Source organism: Oncorhynchus masou, chromosome 5 (genome assembly GCF_036934945.1).
Source record: "Oncorhynchus masou masou isolate Uvic2021 chromosome 5, UVic_Omas_1.1, whole genome shotgun sequence".
In the NCBI taxonomy this organism is placed as follows: domain Eukaryota; kingdom Metazoa; phylum Chordata; class Actinopteri; order Salmoniformes; family Salmonidae; genus Oncorhynchus; species Oncorhynchus masou.
In genome coordinates, this window is record NC_088216.1 from 73,976,869 (window position 1) to 73,996,596 (window position 19,728).

The 19,728-nt window shown below is 42.2% G+C and overlaps 1 protein-coding gene across 5 annotated transcripts in view; it reads left to right on the plus strand.

Moving 5' to 3' along the window:
* Positions 1-8,848: 8,848 nt before the first annotated feature.
* Positions 8,849-19,728, plus strand: part of LOC135540234 (neural cell adhesion molecule L1-like protein) — an 89,171-nt gene continuing 78,291 nt past the window's right edge. For all 5 annotated transcript variants that reach the window (XM_064966744.1, XM_064966750.1, XM_064966746.1 and 2 more), the window contains exon 1: positions 8,849-9,174. The gene's annotated coding sequence lies outside the window, so the exon portion shown is untranslated. The remainder of the gene's footprint in view (positions 9,175-19,728) is intronic.

Genomic DNA, 19,728 nt, shown 5'->3' on the forward strand with positions numbered 1-19,728 from the left:
CCCACTATAACCACACTTAGCTAAGACTTCTACTAAAATGACTTCTACTGCTGGTGCTACTTCTACTACTACTACTACTACTACTACTACTACTACTACTACTACTTCTACTAGTAGTAGTCCTGGTACTACTACTTTTTCTTATTTCTTTGTTGTACGCCTTTTGTTGTTGACTGGCTATGCCCCGCCCTTGTTTCTCAGAGACACAAAAGCCAATGCCAGACAGAAAAAATGTGTGCTGCGCCTTTCCAGGATTTTGGGTGCACATGCACATTACATACAATCCTGCCTGCCCTTGTGTGTCTTTTGAATGTCTGAGTCTCAGGCAGCACTTTGTTGAGCCGACAGATTTATCAGCAAGCCTTTGTGAGTATCCCTTGCCTCCAGCACCTTTGGCTTCTACAGAATGACTGCAGACAAACACATGGTCTAACGAGAATATACCTAATTTGAGATGTAGAATGGTGGCTTTAGAGTGTTTAAAAGGCCCTCTGAATCCCCTGTATTCACAATGGTGACAGGTCACGGATTCAGGTTAACTGTTGATCGTCACTGTCCATTGAAGCACACTATAAAGCCGTTGTCCATTGAAGCACAGTAGAATAATTCTATGAATTGAAGTGAAGCATAAAGTGCTTCAATGTAAATGTCTGAAAATAAATCCTATATTCAGCTGCTTATCACTGCATGCAAGACAGTATATAATGACATACAGCTAGATTTATAATTGACTTCCTGAATTCCACCTAGCCTACGTCTCCATGGCAACCCCGTGGCTCTTTTCAAGGTTGCTGCAAAAGAAAAACAAAGTTCAAAACAGTCTTAGTCACTCCAGCTCACATCATGCCAGAGTCTCTGAATAGTAAATCAACACTTGTTTTTTAGGTGAAAAAACAAATATTCCAAACACTTTTTTAGTGTTGGTTTGAAATGATTTTGAAATCACTTGCACTATCTAGCTACCACAGATTTTTGTTGCAGTTATCATGTATAGCAGCTATCATGAATAGCAGTCTATGGCTTCTGGGAACTCGTAAAGAATGTGTCATTTAGGCACAGATGCACAGACATAGGAATCACAGAGAGGGCAGGCGTAGGAGAGCCAGGGAGAGATAGTGGGGGCTGGTTGTCAGAGCTGAACTCCAGTCCCCACTGACACTAACATGGCCTTCTCTGTTTTCTGTCATAGTGAGATCATCCAGTCCAGGCCTGACTCAATACCTGGTGTCCCACTCCTCCTCTGGGAGCCACTCTGAATCTCTCTCTCACTAGCACAGTGACCCCAACAGATCATGTGTCTACATCTGTGGGTATTAGGATAGCTTGTCTGCTGAAAAAATTAAAATAAACATCTTGTGCCATTGTGCAAGAACATAATTAAAAACAAACATTTGAAAACAAACTCTTGATTTGTTTAGGGGTTTCTGTAATCTCATTGTTATCAAACATGTTTAATCTGCTCTTCTTGGAACACAACCATCAGTTTAATTGTCCTCAGCCAATATGTTGTCACGGTTACTTATACTGGATTATCTTGGCAAATATGATCACACATGCAATGTCTTCTAATTACAGAGACCATTTCAACACCAGAGGAAAATGTGACTTGTCACCTAAATGTCATCTATGTCATCACCATACCACTGTTATTCTGTGCAGCATGCTGTGTGAAGGCAGAGTGCTGTGTGAAGGCAGAGTGCTGTGTGTAGTCAGAGTGATGTGTGAAGGCTCTCTTCACTGCAGTAAATGACATCAGATAGCTGTGGGGGATGTTCTTTAACACCAGGTCTGATAACAATATGCACTGGAACAAACTATTGTAGTAGAAGATAGGAATAGAGTGAATGTAGAGGAAACAACTCTGACAGAGTAGCACCCTTAGAAATGGACAATTCCCCCCTATTATGCTCTATGAAAGGACCCTAATGAGCACTCCTCATGGGTTTTACATGTTTTACCCACAGCCCTATGATGAAACAGGTGGTGCTGTTCCCCCTTCCTCTGTATCTACTCCATATGTCAGGGGGCATGAAGCACGAAGATTACAAATAAAATATTATTTGTATTGATTAGAATCTTTAATTTTCAATTAGGCCAAGTGGGCTGTGTTAGACTCTAAAACCACTCTCTTGCTAATAACAGATCTCTGCTGCCTCCCCCGTGGGCTGTGTTAGACTCTGAATCCACTCTCCTGCTTATTGCAGATCCCTGATGCCTCCCCTGTCGGCTGTGTTAGACTCTAAAACCACTCTCTTGCTAATAACAGATCTCTGCTGCCTCCCCCGTGGGCTGTGTTAGACTCTAAATCCACTGCCCTGCTTGTTGCAGATCCTGCTGCTTCCCCGTGGGCTGTGTTAGACTCTAAATCCACTGCTCCTGCTTATTACAGATCCCTGCTTTCTCCCCTGTGGGCTGTGTTAGACTCTAAATCCACTGTCCTGCTTATTAAAGATCCCTGCTGCCTCCCCCGTGGGCTGTGTTAGACTCTAAATCCACTTTCTTGCTTATTGCAGATCCTTGCTGCCTCCTCTGTGGGCTGTGTTAGACTCTAAATCGACTCTCCTGCTTATTGCAGATCCCTGATTCCACTCCTGTGGGCTGTGTTAGACTCTAAATCCACTCTCATGCTTATTAAAGATCCCTGCTGCCTCCCACGTGGGTGTGTTAGATTCTAAATCCACTGTAATTCCTTTGACAGATCCTTGCTGCCTCCCCATGTGGGCTGTGTTAGACTCTAAAACCACTCTCCTGCTAATTACAGATCCTTGCTGCCTCCCCGTGGGCTGTGTTAGACTCTAAAACCACTGTCCTGCTAATTACAGATCCTTGCTGCCTCCCCCGTGGGCTGTGTTAGACTCTAAAACCACTCCTCTGCTTACTATAGATCCCTGCTGCCTCCCCCGGGGGCTGTGTTCGACTCCAAATCCACTCTCCTGCTTCTTACAGATCCCTGCTTTCTCCCCCGTGGGCTGTGTTAGACTCTAAATCCATTCTCCTGCTATTTACAGATTCCTGCTGTCTCCCCATGTGGGCTGTGTTTGGCTCTAAAACCACTCCCATGCTTATTACAGATCCCTGCTGCCTCCCCTGTGGGCTGTGTTAGACTCTAAATCCACTCGCCTGCTTATTACAGATCTCTGCTGCCTCCCCCGTGGGCTGTGTTAGACTCTAAATCCACTCGCCTGCTTATTACAGATCTCTGCTGCCTCCCCCGTGGGCTGTGTTAGACTCTAAATCCACTGTAATGCTTATTACAGATCTCTGCTGCCTCCCCCGTGGGCTGTGTTAGACTCTAAATCCACTCGCCTGCTTATTACAGATCTCTGCTGCCTCCCCGTGGGCTGTGTTAGACTCTAAATCCACTGTAATGCTTATTACAGATCTCTGCTGCCTCCCCTGTGGGCAGTGTTAGACTCTAAATCCACTCGCCTGCTTATTACAGATCTCTGCTGCCTCCCCCGTGGGCAGTGTTAGACTCTAAATCCACTGTAATGCTTATTACAGATCTCTGCTGCCTCCCCCGTGGGCTGTGTTAGACTCTAAATCCACTGTAATGCTTATTACAGATCCCTGCTGCCTCCCCCGTGGGCTGTGTTAGACTCTAAATCCACTCGCCTGCTTATTACAGATCTCTGCTGCCTCCCCCGTGGGCTGTGTTAGACTCTAAATCCACTGTAATGCTTATTACAGATCTCTGCTGCCTCCCCTGTGGGCTGTGTTCGCCGTGTTACCAAACATGTAGTCTGCTTCTGATGGGGCCAGAAACCATTTGATTGAAAGTGACAAAATAACACCCCTGCTGTCCCGCGGGCCCATTTCTATTACCCTGTTATGAACTTCCCTTGGGGAAGAAGAAGCGCCTTGCATTCTGGGTTAGTGTGCAGAACAGACACTCCAGCATGATTCTGATCTTTAAACCTCATCTTGGGAATTATTCAGGGAATTTTAGAGCACAGAGAAGCACAGAACAGCCTCTAACGCCTGGAGGTTTCTTAGTGTATGTGAATCCTCCAGTGATAAAGCTAGTGAATGACATCCTCCTACAAGAATCAACCTTTCATATCATTTTTTTTTTTAAACAATCATTCACACATTAATGAGCTCCAATGTACAACATCACTCAGGGTGATTACTCTCTCTTAACATGAAGTCTTTGCTGTATTCACACAGATCAGATATGGCCATGCCTGCCAACCCATCTGGCTGAGCATGAGTGTAAAGACAATTATTTGCATGATTACACAGTCATTGTGTTGCATCCATCCATTGAGATATGGAATTATAGAAGGATGGAAGTGAAGACTGACTGCCATCCACTTTGATGCATGTTTCTCACTATGTATACAGTAACACACAAACCTTTCAATCCAAATTTGCCATATGTTCAGTAATGAACTTCAAACCACTTTCAATATTACATATTTGTATGGCAACCATATAACCCACCACTGGCTCTTTTGTTCCCCACCTATATCGGTCGGTTTCTTGTTGATGTTGTAGAAATATGTGTAGACAATATCATTTTTAACATGTAAGTGTAACACAGCAGTAAAATTACAAATATTAAATGGAAATATCGGTGACACTCTGGCATTTGTTTGCTATCTCACCTCAAATTTAATTTCCTCAACATTTTGATTGCTATGGTAACAACATATTAGCTCCCATATTTCCTGCCCCGACCCTGACCCCCATCTATCCACTGCCAGATCCTCCCAGATTTTATTGTGTGCAAGGAAGTTCCTTATTTCCCTCATTAAGAGTAAATTATCCCACGATGGCGGTATGATGGAGCTCATGCCAGCACTGGGTTGTTCTCCTGGGAACTCTCCTACGCATGCTGAAATCTGCCTCAGGAAGACGCCTGCCTCTCCCTGCCTGGTGATGATATTAAGTCCAAACCCTGGACAACATATGGCTGTATGATCTCAAGGCAGCACATCCCAGTCTCTGGCTCTGGGGCTGTGGGTTCATTAGAACACTAAGCATCCACAGATGGTTTAGGAACATTCTAATGCAAGATGGTGGCAAGGCAGATTGTAGGGCTACCTTTAATCCTACACATTGTATTCAACAAACAATTGGTTTGTTAATACCACTGAGGCATACATCTATGATAGCTTTCCCATTTAAAAAGAGATGTACGCTTTCTCCCCAGAGAATTCAAACTAACAGACAAGGACCTAATCCAAACAGACTATTTGTTGAATGAAGAAAACAATTGTTTTCAGAAATCTGTCATTCAAATCTGAGTTTTTAATCTCCCTGTTTCCATTTACTAAAAGCTGTGAATGGTTGCATCTTCAAGTGAAATGAATAAGCACTAGGCTTACCTTTGATCCTGCCCTAAAATGTCACAACAATAATACATATATGCCTAGACAATATTCATAATGATTTGTGGCAATGGCTCTAACATGTTTTTGAGTATTTTGTGTATTTTCTTATCAGGGGGGGTTGCTTGGGCTCCCCAGGGGAATATGCTCTTAGTCGATGAATGTGAAGCAGCCAATTTCCCTCTTTGACATCAAAGGTTTACCAAATAGAAGCACTAAGTGAGAGATTATCAGGGCCTCCTGAGAAGGGCTAGTGATCCCAACCGACTGTTCCACAAGACTGCTTACCCTCCTTCAGAGGTGGTCAATTGCAAAAGATAGACAGTAATATAATTCCTATTGAATGAAAGGTAAATGTCAATAATCAGATTAATATGTTTATTTTGCACCATTAACCCCAATTAAATTTGTATAATTTACGTCAATTAGTATACTAGCAAACAGAGTACAATTCATATTCAATTACTGCCAAATGGTATGCTCATCATCCATAACAATAAACAAATAAACTATTTACAATACATCCAATGGTACTTCTAAACATATTGAATGTAGTGTAACTGTATCCTCCAAAAGGGACCTTTATTCTGGGTAAATACAACACCATACAACATTGTGCTGCCTTTTGGCAACACAATATGTTTTCATTCTTTAGGAAAGCCTATGGGCTGACTGGTAAAGGAGCATCAGGCAGAAAACAGGCTGCATATTTCTTCCAGCTCATATATTCTCATTTTACAGCCCTTCAGACGTCAATGAGGGGATTTCTGCCCCACAGCGATACCCACAGTAGAAAAAAGGAAGGGGAGAGGGGAGAGAGTGAGGGAGAGTGAGGGAGAGTGAGAGAGAGAGAGTGAGCGGGAGAGAGAGTGCAAGAGAGAGAGATGCGTGTATAGATATCTGTAAAGGATGAGTGGTCAGAGTAACACAGGGACACAGAGGAATGAGGACGATAGGGCATATATTTATTCATGCTAGGCCTGTGAACTTTGACACCTCTGACAGAGGTTCCCTTTGTTTGCAAACCCAACTCTGACGACAGGAGCTCATTAATTTCCTCTCGCTTTGTATCCATAGGACATTTAGCATTCTGACTCATAATGTCATAGTGTCTGGTGGTGGCGGAAGTGATGCTGGAGGTGCTGATGATATCTTATTTTACTGTAGTTATTTACGGGCTAGTAACCACACAGAGTGTTCTCTCATTACTATCTCGGAATAGTGGATCAGTTGAGGACATAATCCACATTTCCAGTAAATTCTATTCACAATCTATGCTTCCCGTGAATTAATGACAAGTCATTTCATAGGCTGTCTTATCGAATGACCTTAGGTCACCTCCAGAGGCATTACTTCCAAGTGAAACAAGATCTGATTTGCAAAATGGGTTTTCCCAGATAGTCTTAAGGACTATGGCCCACTGCTCCCAAAACAAGACCGTGTTACTGCTATGTCTTCGACATTGCTGCTGTCACAACAGGTAGTGTTTTGAAAGTGTGTTTCAAAAATTATGTGAAACCCTTATTCCCTTAGCGCATTTCATATAATGCCATAATTTTGTTGGCACACATTTTAATATTTTGAAGGGAATCAGAATACATTGTATTGTATGTAATACTGTATGACTACTGTATGTAATGTGTCTAAAAACTATGACCTTTTCTCGTTTGGGCAAAAGACTGTTCTTCGTCCTCTCTTCTCTGTGACTAAGAAACTGATCGAGTGAAGTGGCCGAGTGCTCGAGGTATGGGACCCACCCCTGCTTGGGAACTATCCTCTACGAAACATGCCCTTACCCCTATTGCACATAGATCTACGTATAGCCCTGGTGGGAGTCTAGTACCCCCACTCAGGGACTCGGGACCTGCCCTCAGAAGACCCTACACCATAAGCCCGTCCACCTACGGATTTCGCACAGGACACACCCCCACTTGGGATCGATCCTACTACAGATCCTGCCCTTACCCCTATTGCATATAGGCCTACAACCGGTCGTATAAAAACAATGGGACTACTGAATAAACTCATGCTTTCTATGTCTGTATCCTATAAATTGTATTCAGCCTACGACCCTCTTCTCCCCAAGATGTCAGAATGAGTGGTAACAGGTGTAGGAACTTGCCTACCTTGTTTTGTGCCGGGCCCTGTTAAACTGATTCAGACTCTTCAGTTCAACTCTTCAGTTCAGTTCAAAAACTCAAACGGACAAGCAGAAAAAGCTTAAATCAAGTTGATTCAACCCACAGTGGAGAGAGGATACAGGAGTTAAGCAAATCTAATTGAGAAAAGTACAATATCTATCTCTGCTACACTGATTTCTATTCAATCCCTAAGTATTTTCTCACATGTAGCCTGTATGAGTTATGCATAGGCTGCCTCTAACACTCTGCATGCTTAGGTGGGATGGTACAGTCATTGTATTGTGGTAGTTAAAGATGCTACAGTACTGTATGTACAATCTGCTCTTCAAATAATGAGACAAGGTTTTTTCAGTATGACAAGAAATCAGATTGTATTTGATGGAGCACTCTTGGTATGTGCAGTCTGCCTCATATAAAGATCCTATTCCACTCAGTCCTCAGTGAACGCATTGTGTAATCCGGTCAATGTGATTAAAATGGCCTGAATTAGATTAGGTTTGATTCTATTCAGTCTGTTCATTTCCTCTCTCAGACGTATCAGGTTAAGCACTTGAGAGAACAGGATGAAATCTATCAAATAAGACCAATCTCTGGATATGAACAGGGATGTAGTGTTGAATGTAGCCTGTAACATTTTACAAGAAAGCCCAGGTTATGTACATAGGTCATGTTGTAGTAGTGTGTCATCTAATTACATCACTCTCAGCCATAAACATTGTTTTTCCAGGAATGATTGACCCTGTCCAGACCACACCCACAGCTGCCCAGTAGAACTGTATCCAACTATTTCCCATATGACCTAGTTGACAGCATTCATTTCCAATGTTTAGATGTACATTTCTCATCACTGAGCAACGCTGAGATGGCAGGTGTCTGCTGAAATCCAAATCAGCACCCAGTAATATGGTGGTGGTTGAAAAGCTAATTTGATTGCAAGCTGACCTCCCCCACCTCACACAGCTGTTCAGTGGCGCAGAAACAGAGTGAGTGCTTTAATGATGCTGCTGATGCTGCTGCTGCTGTCTGAAGTGCTGAAACAACTTGTCCACACAGAGACTAATATGTGGTCCGAGTCTCCCTCCCTAATCTGACCATTAGGTTCCCATAGGCTATACTGGGAAATAGCTGTTGATGTACTGACACAAATAATGTGAATGGTAATTTCAATATTTGTATTTTTATTATGTGGTTGCATATTTAGCCTAGCACTTGAATAATAATATCCTGTGATGTTGTTTGATTTACATTCACAATTCCAATTCCATTTTCCTTCCATTCAATAATCTTCATTCTAACAGCCTGGTTCTGTCACCCCCTCCCCCCCCCCCCACCCCCCAAAACCTGCGTGCCCATTCTGTGACTGGAATAATGCTGCTGTCATTGAGGGTCTTTTAACCCGGTCACAACATTGAGAAGTTGTGGAGGGTTTTCTCGGTTGCCATGGATTTCTAAAAGCTATTGACTGCGATAGGGTCCCTTTCTCTGAACGTCTTTGTAGAAGAAAACCTATTAGTTTTTCTTCTTTTTCACAAGGGGGGCGATAGCATCTACGCTCGAGGAAGCGTTTCGTGTCATTCTAGTTCTGTCTGACCAATTGCGCACGTTTTGAGATTCAGTAGTGCGATGCATCTCAGACCGCTATAAACTAAATTCAACCCCATCAAACGACTGGAACGATAGGAACTGCTCTTAAAAAGGTATGTGTATTTACTTTTGTAAATGTTTCTTTGCATTTTTTTCCCCGGTAAAGGCATAGTCTTGTAATTAGTTCTTAATTTTGTGATACTTTGCTCTAAAGTAGGCAGGCATACATTATCACAACCGGTACATCAAGTAGCCTACTTAGATATAATAACCAAAATAACCTATAGTGAATTGTCTATTATAGAACAACATACTCAATCAAATAGAAAATGTCAGATTGAATAGATAAATGACTCATAGGCAAATGACACTGTAGCCTAGAATGGATGTTTGCATCTATTTGCCTGGTTTGTTTAATTGTAATGATAAACAATGTTGGCTTAAATGCCTTCATCTCATTGATTTCAGTTACATCTACATGGATTTCTTAAAACAATATCCACTGATCTTACAGCATGCATAGTGCTTTATGTTGCATAGCAACATATATCACGGACAGTAATGTCTTGCAAGTCTTTTCACAATTTAGAATTATAGCCCACACAACTAAAGGACACTTTATGGACACCAGTATAATTTGTAATTGGGGGCAGGGGGGGAAACTAACCCCCTATCCCATTCCCACCCTCATACCCCCTTAGGCTACCCTCCAGGCATAATCAGACAGTAATATAAATAAGCAAGAATATGTGCAAACGGTATGTTTAGTTTGTATTTACTTTTCTTATAGTTAAATTATTTGTAACATACTTTTGATAGTACTTTGATATTACTTGCTGGTCATAATTGCTTGCTGGTCATTTCAGGAGGCTAGAGATCAGAGAGAAAAATGGTGTTCAACATTTCTTTATTGCAAGATGTTGGTGGTTCATCTCCTGACATGTTGAATATTCTCCTGAAAGACCAAGAAAAATACTGTTGTGTGGTCAAGCCCACAGTAGCCTTAATTACTTCCTAAGTGCAAACATGGCAAGAACTGAACTGAGTTTCTTCCTTTGAATTGCTAATGAAGACTGCAAATCACCTGTACAACTGTGTGTACTCTTCAAATCAAATCAAATCAAATTTTATTTGTCACATACACATGGTTAGCAGATGTTAATGCGAGTGTAGCGAAATGCTTGTGCTTCCAGTTCCGACAATGCAGTAATAACCAACAAGTAATCTAACTAACAATTCCAAAACTAATTTCTTATACACAGTGTAAGGGGATAAAGAATATGTACATAAAGATATGAATGAGTGATGGTGCAGAGCAGCATAGGCAAGATACAGTAGATGGTATCGAGTACATTATATACATATGAGATGAGTATGTAAACAAAGTGGCATAGTTAAAGTGGCTAGTGATACATGTATTATGTATCTTCGATTTGTTCTTCTGTCTTTTTGAATGATTCACTACCTAGACTACAATCAGGTAGATTAACAAGAGGCAAATGTTAGTGGGCAGACCCACACCGGATGCATCTCTGAGTACAGCAATCATCTGCCACTGAGAGCCCCTCCAAGATTCTTGATGACTTTTCCCCTTCGAGGAAATTCATCTCCATTTTATGCATTGGTTTGGATTATGGGGCAAGGGGTTTTTGTGGAGAGCACATGGCGTGACAAAATGATGAGTGATTTCTCTTTAATGAGTATGATTAGTCACTTTAGAAGTTCTCAGCAGATTGACGTTATTGCATTTCGGAGCTTCTACATTTCTTAATTGATTTTGTGCAAGATGGAACAGGTGATGATGATTTGTTTTTGTGTGAGTCTTAAAGATACCAGTGTGTACAGTATACTGCACACTTTGTTTTTGCCTCAACGATTCCTCCCATAATATGCTTTTGCTAATTAAAATAGGTAAGTAGTAAAAAAATAGCTCAGGAGGAATACGCCACCTTCAAAGATGTGTGTTTTGGTCAGTGGTTTCACAGCACACAGTGAAGTGCCTCTTGGGGGTTATTTGTTTAGAAAGCCTATATGCTTCTCCTATCATATTATTAAATTCCCTTTTCTTCGTGTGCTTGGGTGCAGCAACTCTTGCCAAGCCACATCAATTAGATGGACCTTGTGAAGATCACACTTCCATTTCTGGTCATAGCTCAGCTTGTCCCTCAGCACAGAAAAATAATAACAAGTTATTTTGAACTCCTTTTGGTAAAGGTGGATTGATGGGCCTATACCTTTTTATCCTGCAGTATGTATAATGAGTGTATACCACCTTAAGTGTGATATCCTGTCGAGATGTCATGCTGAACCAGTTAGTGCATATATTTCCAGGATGAGAGTCTATCATGGCACTTGGTGATCACGAGTCATCCCAAGCTTCTCAGTATTCAGGCCATTGGTGCTGTGTACCAAAAGGTTGGTTGAATACTTATCACCAAACAGGTTGAATGAAGTTCAGTGTAATTGGACAAGGAAGGGCTCCACCACCAACTACGTACCTGCAGGTCCATGTCAGTCAGGCAAACTTCTCTCACCACTTAACACGAGTCTCTGATCAGACAAATTTCATGCCTATTTTGTTTTAAAGGTAACAAAAATGCATGAAAAATACCGAATTGTGTAATGCTAGTAAGGCTACTGACATGGACTTTCAACATGGTTTGGACTGCACAGTAGACTCTAAAAAGTGACCAAGAATGACCAATCCCTCATTCATGCATGTGAATACATCCACATTATCATCTGGACTGTACCTGTCAGACAGTGTGACCAACTGACACGTACTCAGACAACATCAATTTCATTCACTTACTCTCTTTTCCATACACAGACCCTAATTCAGTCATACAAACAAACACCTGCACCCATAACTACGTCCACTGAATTTCTTTTTCATGTTCATGCAATCCTTAATACAAACACGCAATGCCTCCTGAGGCAGAATGACTTTTAAAGCTGAGAGACGCAGTGTGTGTATGCATGTGTATTTGTGTTTGTGCACACAAGCTTGTTTTCCGTGTGTGAGAGGGATAGAAAGAGGGCCTAGTGTCTGGTGGTTTTTGGTTATCCTTTCAATTAAAACCTAGATAAGCAGGTGAGGGGAGTTCTTTACTAATTAGTTACCTTCATTAATCAATCAAGTACAAGGGAGAAGTGAAAATCAGCAGACGCTCGGCCCTCCGTGGAATGAGTTTGACACCTGTGCTCTACAGGCACCCTGCTGACTGATGGAATACAGATTACACAGATACTTGTTAGAGATTACAGATGAGCTTGACAACGGGAAGCAGACATTAATTGCTATACAGATTTCATTGCCCATATATGATACCCCTTAATCTCTTAATCTATAAAACACTGGTGATTCATAACACAGATTAGCCTTTCTGACCGCCTCTGGACTGTGACAGAGAGCAATTATATTGACCCAGGAACAGATGCTGATATTGTAAACACTGATTATATGAAACATTGTGACACCTAGATGTACACCAGACAGCAGACTCTGTATGGTATGGATGACAGTGTGCTGGAAGATGTGTGGTGGAACCTAGCAAATATCTAGGCGTAATTGAACTTCAACTCAGGCTTCCGTTGGTACAAGCAATTACAGCGACGACTCCTGCTCCCTCTGCTGCAGCAGTACCTAAGCTGTCCTCTATCATGTAAACTGCTGGTGACAGGAAGAAGAAGCAGCATGTCTTGAATGATCTGGAAATATGTGTGGTTACATGAAATTATTCATTCATAATTTTCCACAATCTATGCCTGCTTTTCCGGAAATGTGCATATCTTTTTTTTAGTAGGATACCTATAAAATTGAGTCTGGGGAGAGATAGCGGCAAGGGAATTGTTCTGGCCATTCACCCTGGGGGGCAACGGGTTGGGTGGGGGATGATGAAGATGTAATGATAAGAGGTTGTGATCAACCAGAATTCACCTTCATATCTTATTTAACAGGCCGCTGCATTATTGGGGCCACTGGTGAATATGATCAATGGCAGCCTGCACTGCACGGACAATTAATCTGCAAAGTTAATACTGAAGGACAAACCTGCAACGAGGTCAATGTTATCACACATGTTCTGGAGTTCCTATCCCAGAACAACCCAGTGGGAGGGCGATAGGAGGCTGTCTCTCTCACTGGCAAGGTCCCCTGTACACTTCCGGGCTTAAGGCAATGGCTGGGCGTATCATTCTTCATCTTCTTTCAGTGCCACTTGTTCTGCCTCAGTACATGGTGAAAATGGCAACTTCTGGTACAAATTTGTACAGTTATATAAAAAACAAATCCACAAAATCATGTTAGTATTTTTCATCTTGCAATGTTTTCATAGGAATGAGAAGCAAAACCAATAGGATTAGATTTTACTGGAGGCCGTTTGAGCCAACTGTGCATTGCTTTTCTGAAAGAACAGGGTTTACAATCTCGCACTAAGCCACTGGAGCCCCTGCATGCCTATATTCAATCAGCATAGTGCCTTTTGTTTTTTGGTTGTTTGAATTTTCACAAGTGATTCTAATAAAAGTGTAAAAAAAAAAATGTCCAAAAGTACATCTCACTCCAAAATCATGGGCATTAATATGGAGTTGGTGTCACGCCTTGGTCTTAGTATTTTGTGTTTTAGTTAATTAGTTGGTCAGGCCAGGGTGAGACATGGGTTTATGTTTGTTGTATTTCTTAGTGGGGTTTTTTAGTTATTGGGATTGTGGCTGATTAGGGGTGTGTGTTGCATAGGTTTGGCTGCCTGAGGCAGTTCTCAATCAGAGTCAGGTGATTCTCGTTGTCTCTGATTGGGAACTGTATTTAGGTAGCCTGGGTTTCACTTTGGATTTCGTGGGTGATTGTTCCTGTCTCTGTGTTAGTGTTCACCAGACAGGCTGTATAGGTTTTTTCACGTTCCGTTTGTTGTTTTTTGTTATTTCGTGTATCGTCATTTGTTCCATTAAAAACATGAGTAACCAACACGCTGCATTTCGGTCCGACTTTCTTTCGACAAACGAAGAACGCCGTTACAGTTGGTCCCCCTTTTGCTACTTTAACAGCTTCCACTCTTCTGGGAAGGCTTTCCACTAGATGTTGGAACATTACTGCAGGGACTTGCTTCCATTCAGCCACCAGAGGGAGATTAGGACTGGGTCGCAGTCTGCGTTCCAATTCATCCCAAAGGTGTTTGATTGGGTTGAGGTAAGGGATCTGTGCAGGCCAGTCAAGTTCTTCCACACCGATCTCAACGAACCATTTCTGTATGGACCTTGCTTTTTTCACGGGGGCATTGTCATGCTGAAACAGGAAAGGGCCTTCCCCAAACTGTTGCCACAAAGTTGGAAGTACAGAATCATCTAGAATGTCATTGTATGCTGTAGCGTTGTGATTTATCTTCACTGGAACTAAAGGGCCTAGCCCAAACCATGAAAAACAACCCCAGACCATTATACTTCCTCCACCAAACTTTACAGTTGGCACAATGCATTCGGGTAGGTAGCGTTCTCCTGGCATCTGCCAAACCCAGGTTCGTCCATCTGACTGCCAGATGGTGAAGCGTGATTCATCACTACAGAGAATGCATGTCCACTGCGCTTTACACTACTCCAGCCGAAGATTGGCATTGCGCATTGTGACCTTAGGCTTGCGCTGACGTTGCTTCCGGAGGCAATTTGGAACTCGGTGGTGAGGTTTGCAACCAAGGACAGATGATTTATACGCACTACTAGCTTCAGCACTCGGTAATCCCGTTCTGTGAGGTTATGTGGCCTACCACTTTGCAGCTGAGCCGTTGTTGCTCCTAAACTTTTCCACTTCACATTAACAGCAGTTGACCGGGAAAGTTCTAGCAGGGCAGAAATTTGACAAACTGACTTGTTGGAAAAGTGCCACATTGAAAGTCTCTTTAGAACGGGCAATGTCCTTATGGAGATTGCATGGCTGTGTGGTCTAGAAGGATTTTATATGCCTGTTAGCAACGGGTGTGGCTCAAATAGCCTAATCCGCTAATTTGAAGGGGTGTCCACATACCTTTGTATAAATATGTAATGTATATTATATATTTTATACACCTGTCAGCAATGGGTGTAGCTGAAATAGCCAAATCCACTAATTTGAAGGGGTGTCCACATACTTTTGTATATATAGTGAATAAGGTCCTCAACGGTATAGCAAAATCTGACAGCCTTAACACAAAGAGTACGTTTTTGTTGTTGTTGTATTTTACCCCCTTTTTCTCCCCAATTTCGTGATATCCTATTGCGATCTTGTCTCATCGCTGCAACTCCCCAACAGGCTTGGGGGAGGTGAAGGTCGAGTCATGCATCCTCTGAAACATGACCATGCTCCTTAACCCGGAAGCCAGCACCACCAATGTATCGGAGGAAACACTGTTCAACTGACAAAGCCACAAAGAGTCGATAGAGCATGATGAGCCAAGTAAAGTCCCCCTGTCCAAACTCTCCCCTGACCCGGACGATGCTGGGTCAATTGTGCATAGTCCTATGGGTAGGACACAGCCTGGGATCAAACCAGGATCTGTAGTGACGCCTCAAGCACTGTGATGCAGTGCCTTAGACCGCTGTACCACTTGGTAGGCCAGAAGTTATTATCCTAAATAAAAGTCAGCTAAATTATTCCCATTTCAATTGCAGTCTCAATTCCAGATAACTCATGAATATAAGACTGAACAAAGATGAAAGACATAAAGGAGACATGGAATAGAGGGGATCACAGTCTTCTTGTGTGTGTTGTGTGGGCAAGGTTAGGAGGACCCCCTAGGGAAGTGGTGTAGAAGGGCTGACAGGATGAGGAGGACAGGACAGATGTGGACAGGAAAAGAGCCATTGTCTCAAGTGGTATGATAAGAGCAGGTATCAGACAGTTTCCCTCCCTTCCCTCTCAGTTGTTGGGTAAATGTAATTCGAAACCACTAGGTTAGAGATAATGGGGAGTGTAATTTAGGAGGATACATGAGGCTCATGTTTAACATCTACTACATGCAGTGCTATTGTAATAGAGCAGCCACAGGCCGTTTGTTTCTTGAGTGAATGGTCAGGGTGCCCAGAACATAATTACAAGTAATTTATAGACTGCAAATTGACCTAAAGAAGCCCAAACTGAAATAATATTTGACTAAAACATAATCATTTTGTCACGACTTCCGCCGAAGTTGGTGCCTCTCCTTGTTCGGGCAGCGTTCGGCGGTCGACGTCACCGGCTTTCTAGCCTCCACCGATCTACATTTCTTTTTCCATTTGTTTTGTCTGTATTTTACACACCTGGTCCCCATTGCGTTTGAATTATTTCCCTATTTAACCCTCTGGAGCCATCATGGTTTTGTCCGTGTTTATTGTTGTCAGTTGTCTCGTTTATGTGATTCTGGATTTTCGTTCTTCTTGTTGGAAGATTATTGTTGAGTAAAGTTACTATTATTACTCATCTCTGTGTCCTGCACCTGACTGCTGATTGCTGGGGGCTGTAAGCAGAGTTGTCTCCTGGCTGGCTAGGACTCTCAGCTAGTGACGGAGCTACATGCTGCACCCAGCCGCACCTAGAGTCAAACAGGGCTCTCCCATGACAGAGAACACTGACCAGCCATGATTAGAATAATGAAACAAGGAGGACATGCTGAATAGTTGGATGGGTTGCTATTACATGTGTAAACTCTTAATCTTCTCTCAGTTTGAAGGTGCGTCGATTCCTGTGTGCTATTATCCTTTGTTCGTTAGAAGTGTTTAGCAGCTGGAAACAAATTACTTTCTCATTTCAACCGAATGAGTGTTTTCAGAGCTTCTAATTTATCATAATGAAATTAGAATTGCTTTTCATAGTTGATTTCCCCAGCTCAATTTACAACTAGATGACACCCTAAGACTCATTAGCAATCAACTGAATATTATGATGCAGCTTTTTATTATAAAAGCCATTTTTCATGCCTACAAATTGACTGCTTTTTGGAGAAATGTCAGTGTATTTATTGGGGTTCTGAAAGTCTTTGTGTCTGTACCCAGCATACTGGGGATCAACTATACAGACACCCAGAACACAGCAATAGTCTACTTCTTAATGTTCTCGCCCCCAGACACGGCACATGTTGAGTAAAATTGCCAAACTGGTCGAGACTCAGCACCATTTATCAGCTCGGGGGTAACTCTTCTGCCCATTTCTACTAATCTAACCGTGGGACCACCTGCAGAACAGTGGAGACACTTTGACCTCATTATGTTTCCAACTTGGCTGGAACCATTCATTTTTATGGCACTACATTGGATTGGAGTGAACCTGCCACCTATCACCTTCCAGATTTGAATTATGTATTTTGCTAGTGCCTGGGGAGTGGTTTTCTATGGACTGGCTGCAGCTGTGTCTGGTTACATGAGGCTGAGGGGTTTTGTCTGCCAGTGGGTTAGGGGGCCCTGTCTTGATAAAACCACTAACTGAAATGCCATGGCGTCTTTCCTCTCAATCTTTACCTCATTATCCCCAATGTAGATAGAAACCATTCTCTGTGTGGCCACCCTTCAAGGCACAAGGCAAGTACCACTGATGCCATGTGAGGATAATACATGTGTCTATAACAAATCTATGGGATAGTATGAACTAGGGATGCACAATATATTGGTGAACATATCGGACTCGGCCGATATTAGCTAAAAATGCCAACATTGGTATCGGCCCGATGTCTCGTTTAACACCGATGTGCAAAACCAATGTCAAAACTTACGTGCATACCTATATAACGTAGGTACATGACGTAATGGTGCCATGTAAAATTTTGCGCTACACGTGCAACACAGCATTCTTAACTTAGCCCACAATGTCGGCTGTGTGGATCGAGCAGTCAACAAGTTGAGCAGTCATTTGAAAGAGTGAGAACATTTCAGCGAGACAACTCTAAGGTGAAATCCATTAACGCTAAGATAATGAAATGCATTGCCCTTGACAATCAACCGTTCTCTGTTGTGGGTGATGATGGCTTTCGCGACTGGTCGAGCACCGGTACACACTACCAAGTGCGCTATTTTTCAGATGTTGCCCTGCCGTAGTTACACAGTAATGGCGTCACTGGTATTAGTTTCATGACATACTATGGAATGCCGTTTGAATCTGTGTGTGTCAAAAAAGATACATGTATTAAATAAGCTTTAATTTGACACATCAAATAATTCTGTTATAGAATGTTGTGTGTTCTGAATTTGCACATGCAAGCCAAGTGCCACCACTACTATCAGTAGCACTGTCAAAACTGTGCAAAAAAGTCTGCCAACAAGCAAAACACCGGCCAGTAACGATGTGTTTACAATAACGCATTGGTAATAAAGCAGTATTTGTTTGACGTCAACTTTGACCAGTAGAAACTGCAGTCATTTTCATTATTTTTAGCAGTGATTTAGGAATACTTGTGAGTAAGTATTAGCTAGGTGTTGTTCGCCTATTGAAATTGAACTTCAGTTCATGAAAATAAATAGCAAGCCAGCTACTTAACCCTGTTGCCCAAAGCCAACATTATAAGCAGCCAGCTAGCTTCATCTGGCGAGTGAGGCTCGACCGTACTGGGTTATGTGTTGTGAAGCTAGCCACAATAAGGATTAGGCACAATAGTGGAATTTGCGATTTGCCTTCAAAATAAAAGTGTCTATTTGAAAGTGATGCAGAAGGTTACAATTGGTGGAATTTTTCCATATTTAGACTAGATAATGTTAAACAAGGTTTTAATGTGAAGCAATGAGATGTGGTATCAGTCTACTCGGTGACACCCACAGAACACAACTGTGAAGAGTTTACGCAAATATTAGCGTTGTAGGTTGTATTGCGGAACTGGGAAGTTGTGAAATCACCTCCCCATTCAGCCTATTGTGTGTATTGACATTCATATTTCATTGTACAGCTTTACCTAAGGATTGGGGATCAATGAAATGGAGTATCTGTCTCCTCAGTACCCAAGCTATTTTTCCCAACATCCTCCTCAGACTCTAAAATATCCACGCAGTATTGTTTTTCCTCAGGAATAGTGTTCAATACACATAGGTTAACAATAAATGTGGCTCAATTGTCACGCCCTGGTCTAAGTATTTTGTGTTTTTCTTCATTTATTTGGTCAGGCCAGGGTGTGGCATGAGTTTTTGTATGTGGTGTGTTTTGTATTGGGATTGTAGCTTAGTGGGGTGTTCTAGATAAGTCTATGGCTGTCTGAAGTGGTTCTCAATCAGAGGCAGGTGTTTATCGTTGTCTCTGATTGGGAACCATATTTATGCAGCCATATTCTTTGAGTGTTTCGTGGGTGATTGTCCTTATGTCCTTAGTGTCCTTATGTCTGTCGTGTATTAGTTTGCACCAGTATTAGGCTGTTTCGCGTTACGTTCATTGTTTTTGTAGTGTTTGTATTTTGATTCGTGTTTCTTCAGTTCATTAAACATGGATCGTAATCTACATGCTGCATTTTGGTCCGACTCTCCTTCACACCTAGAAAACCGTAACATCAATTCATAGTTGTTTCAGAGCGGCAGGGTAGCCTAGTGGTTAGAGTGTTGGGCTAGTAACCGGAAGGTTGCGAGTTCAAACCCCCGAGCTGACAAGGTACAACTCTGTCGTTCTGCCCCTGAACAGGCAGTTAACCCACTGTTCCCAGGCCGTCATTGAAAATAAGAATTTGTTCTTAACTGACTTGCCTGGTTAAATA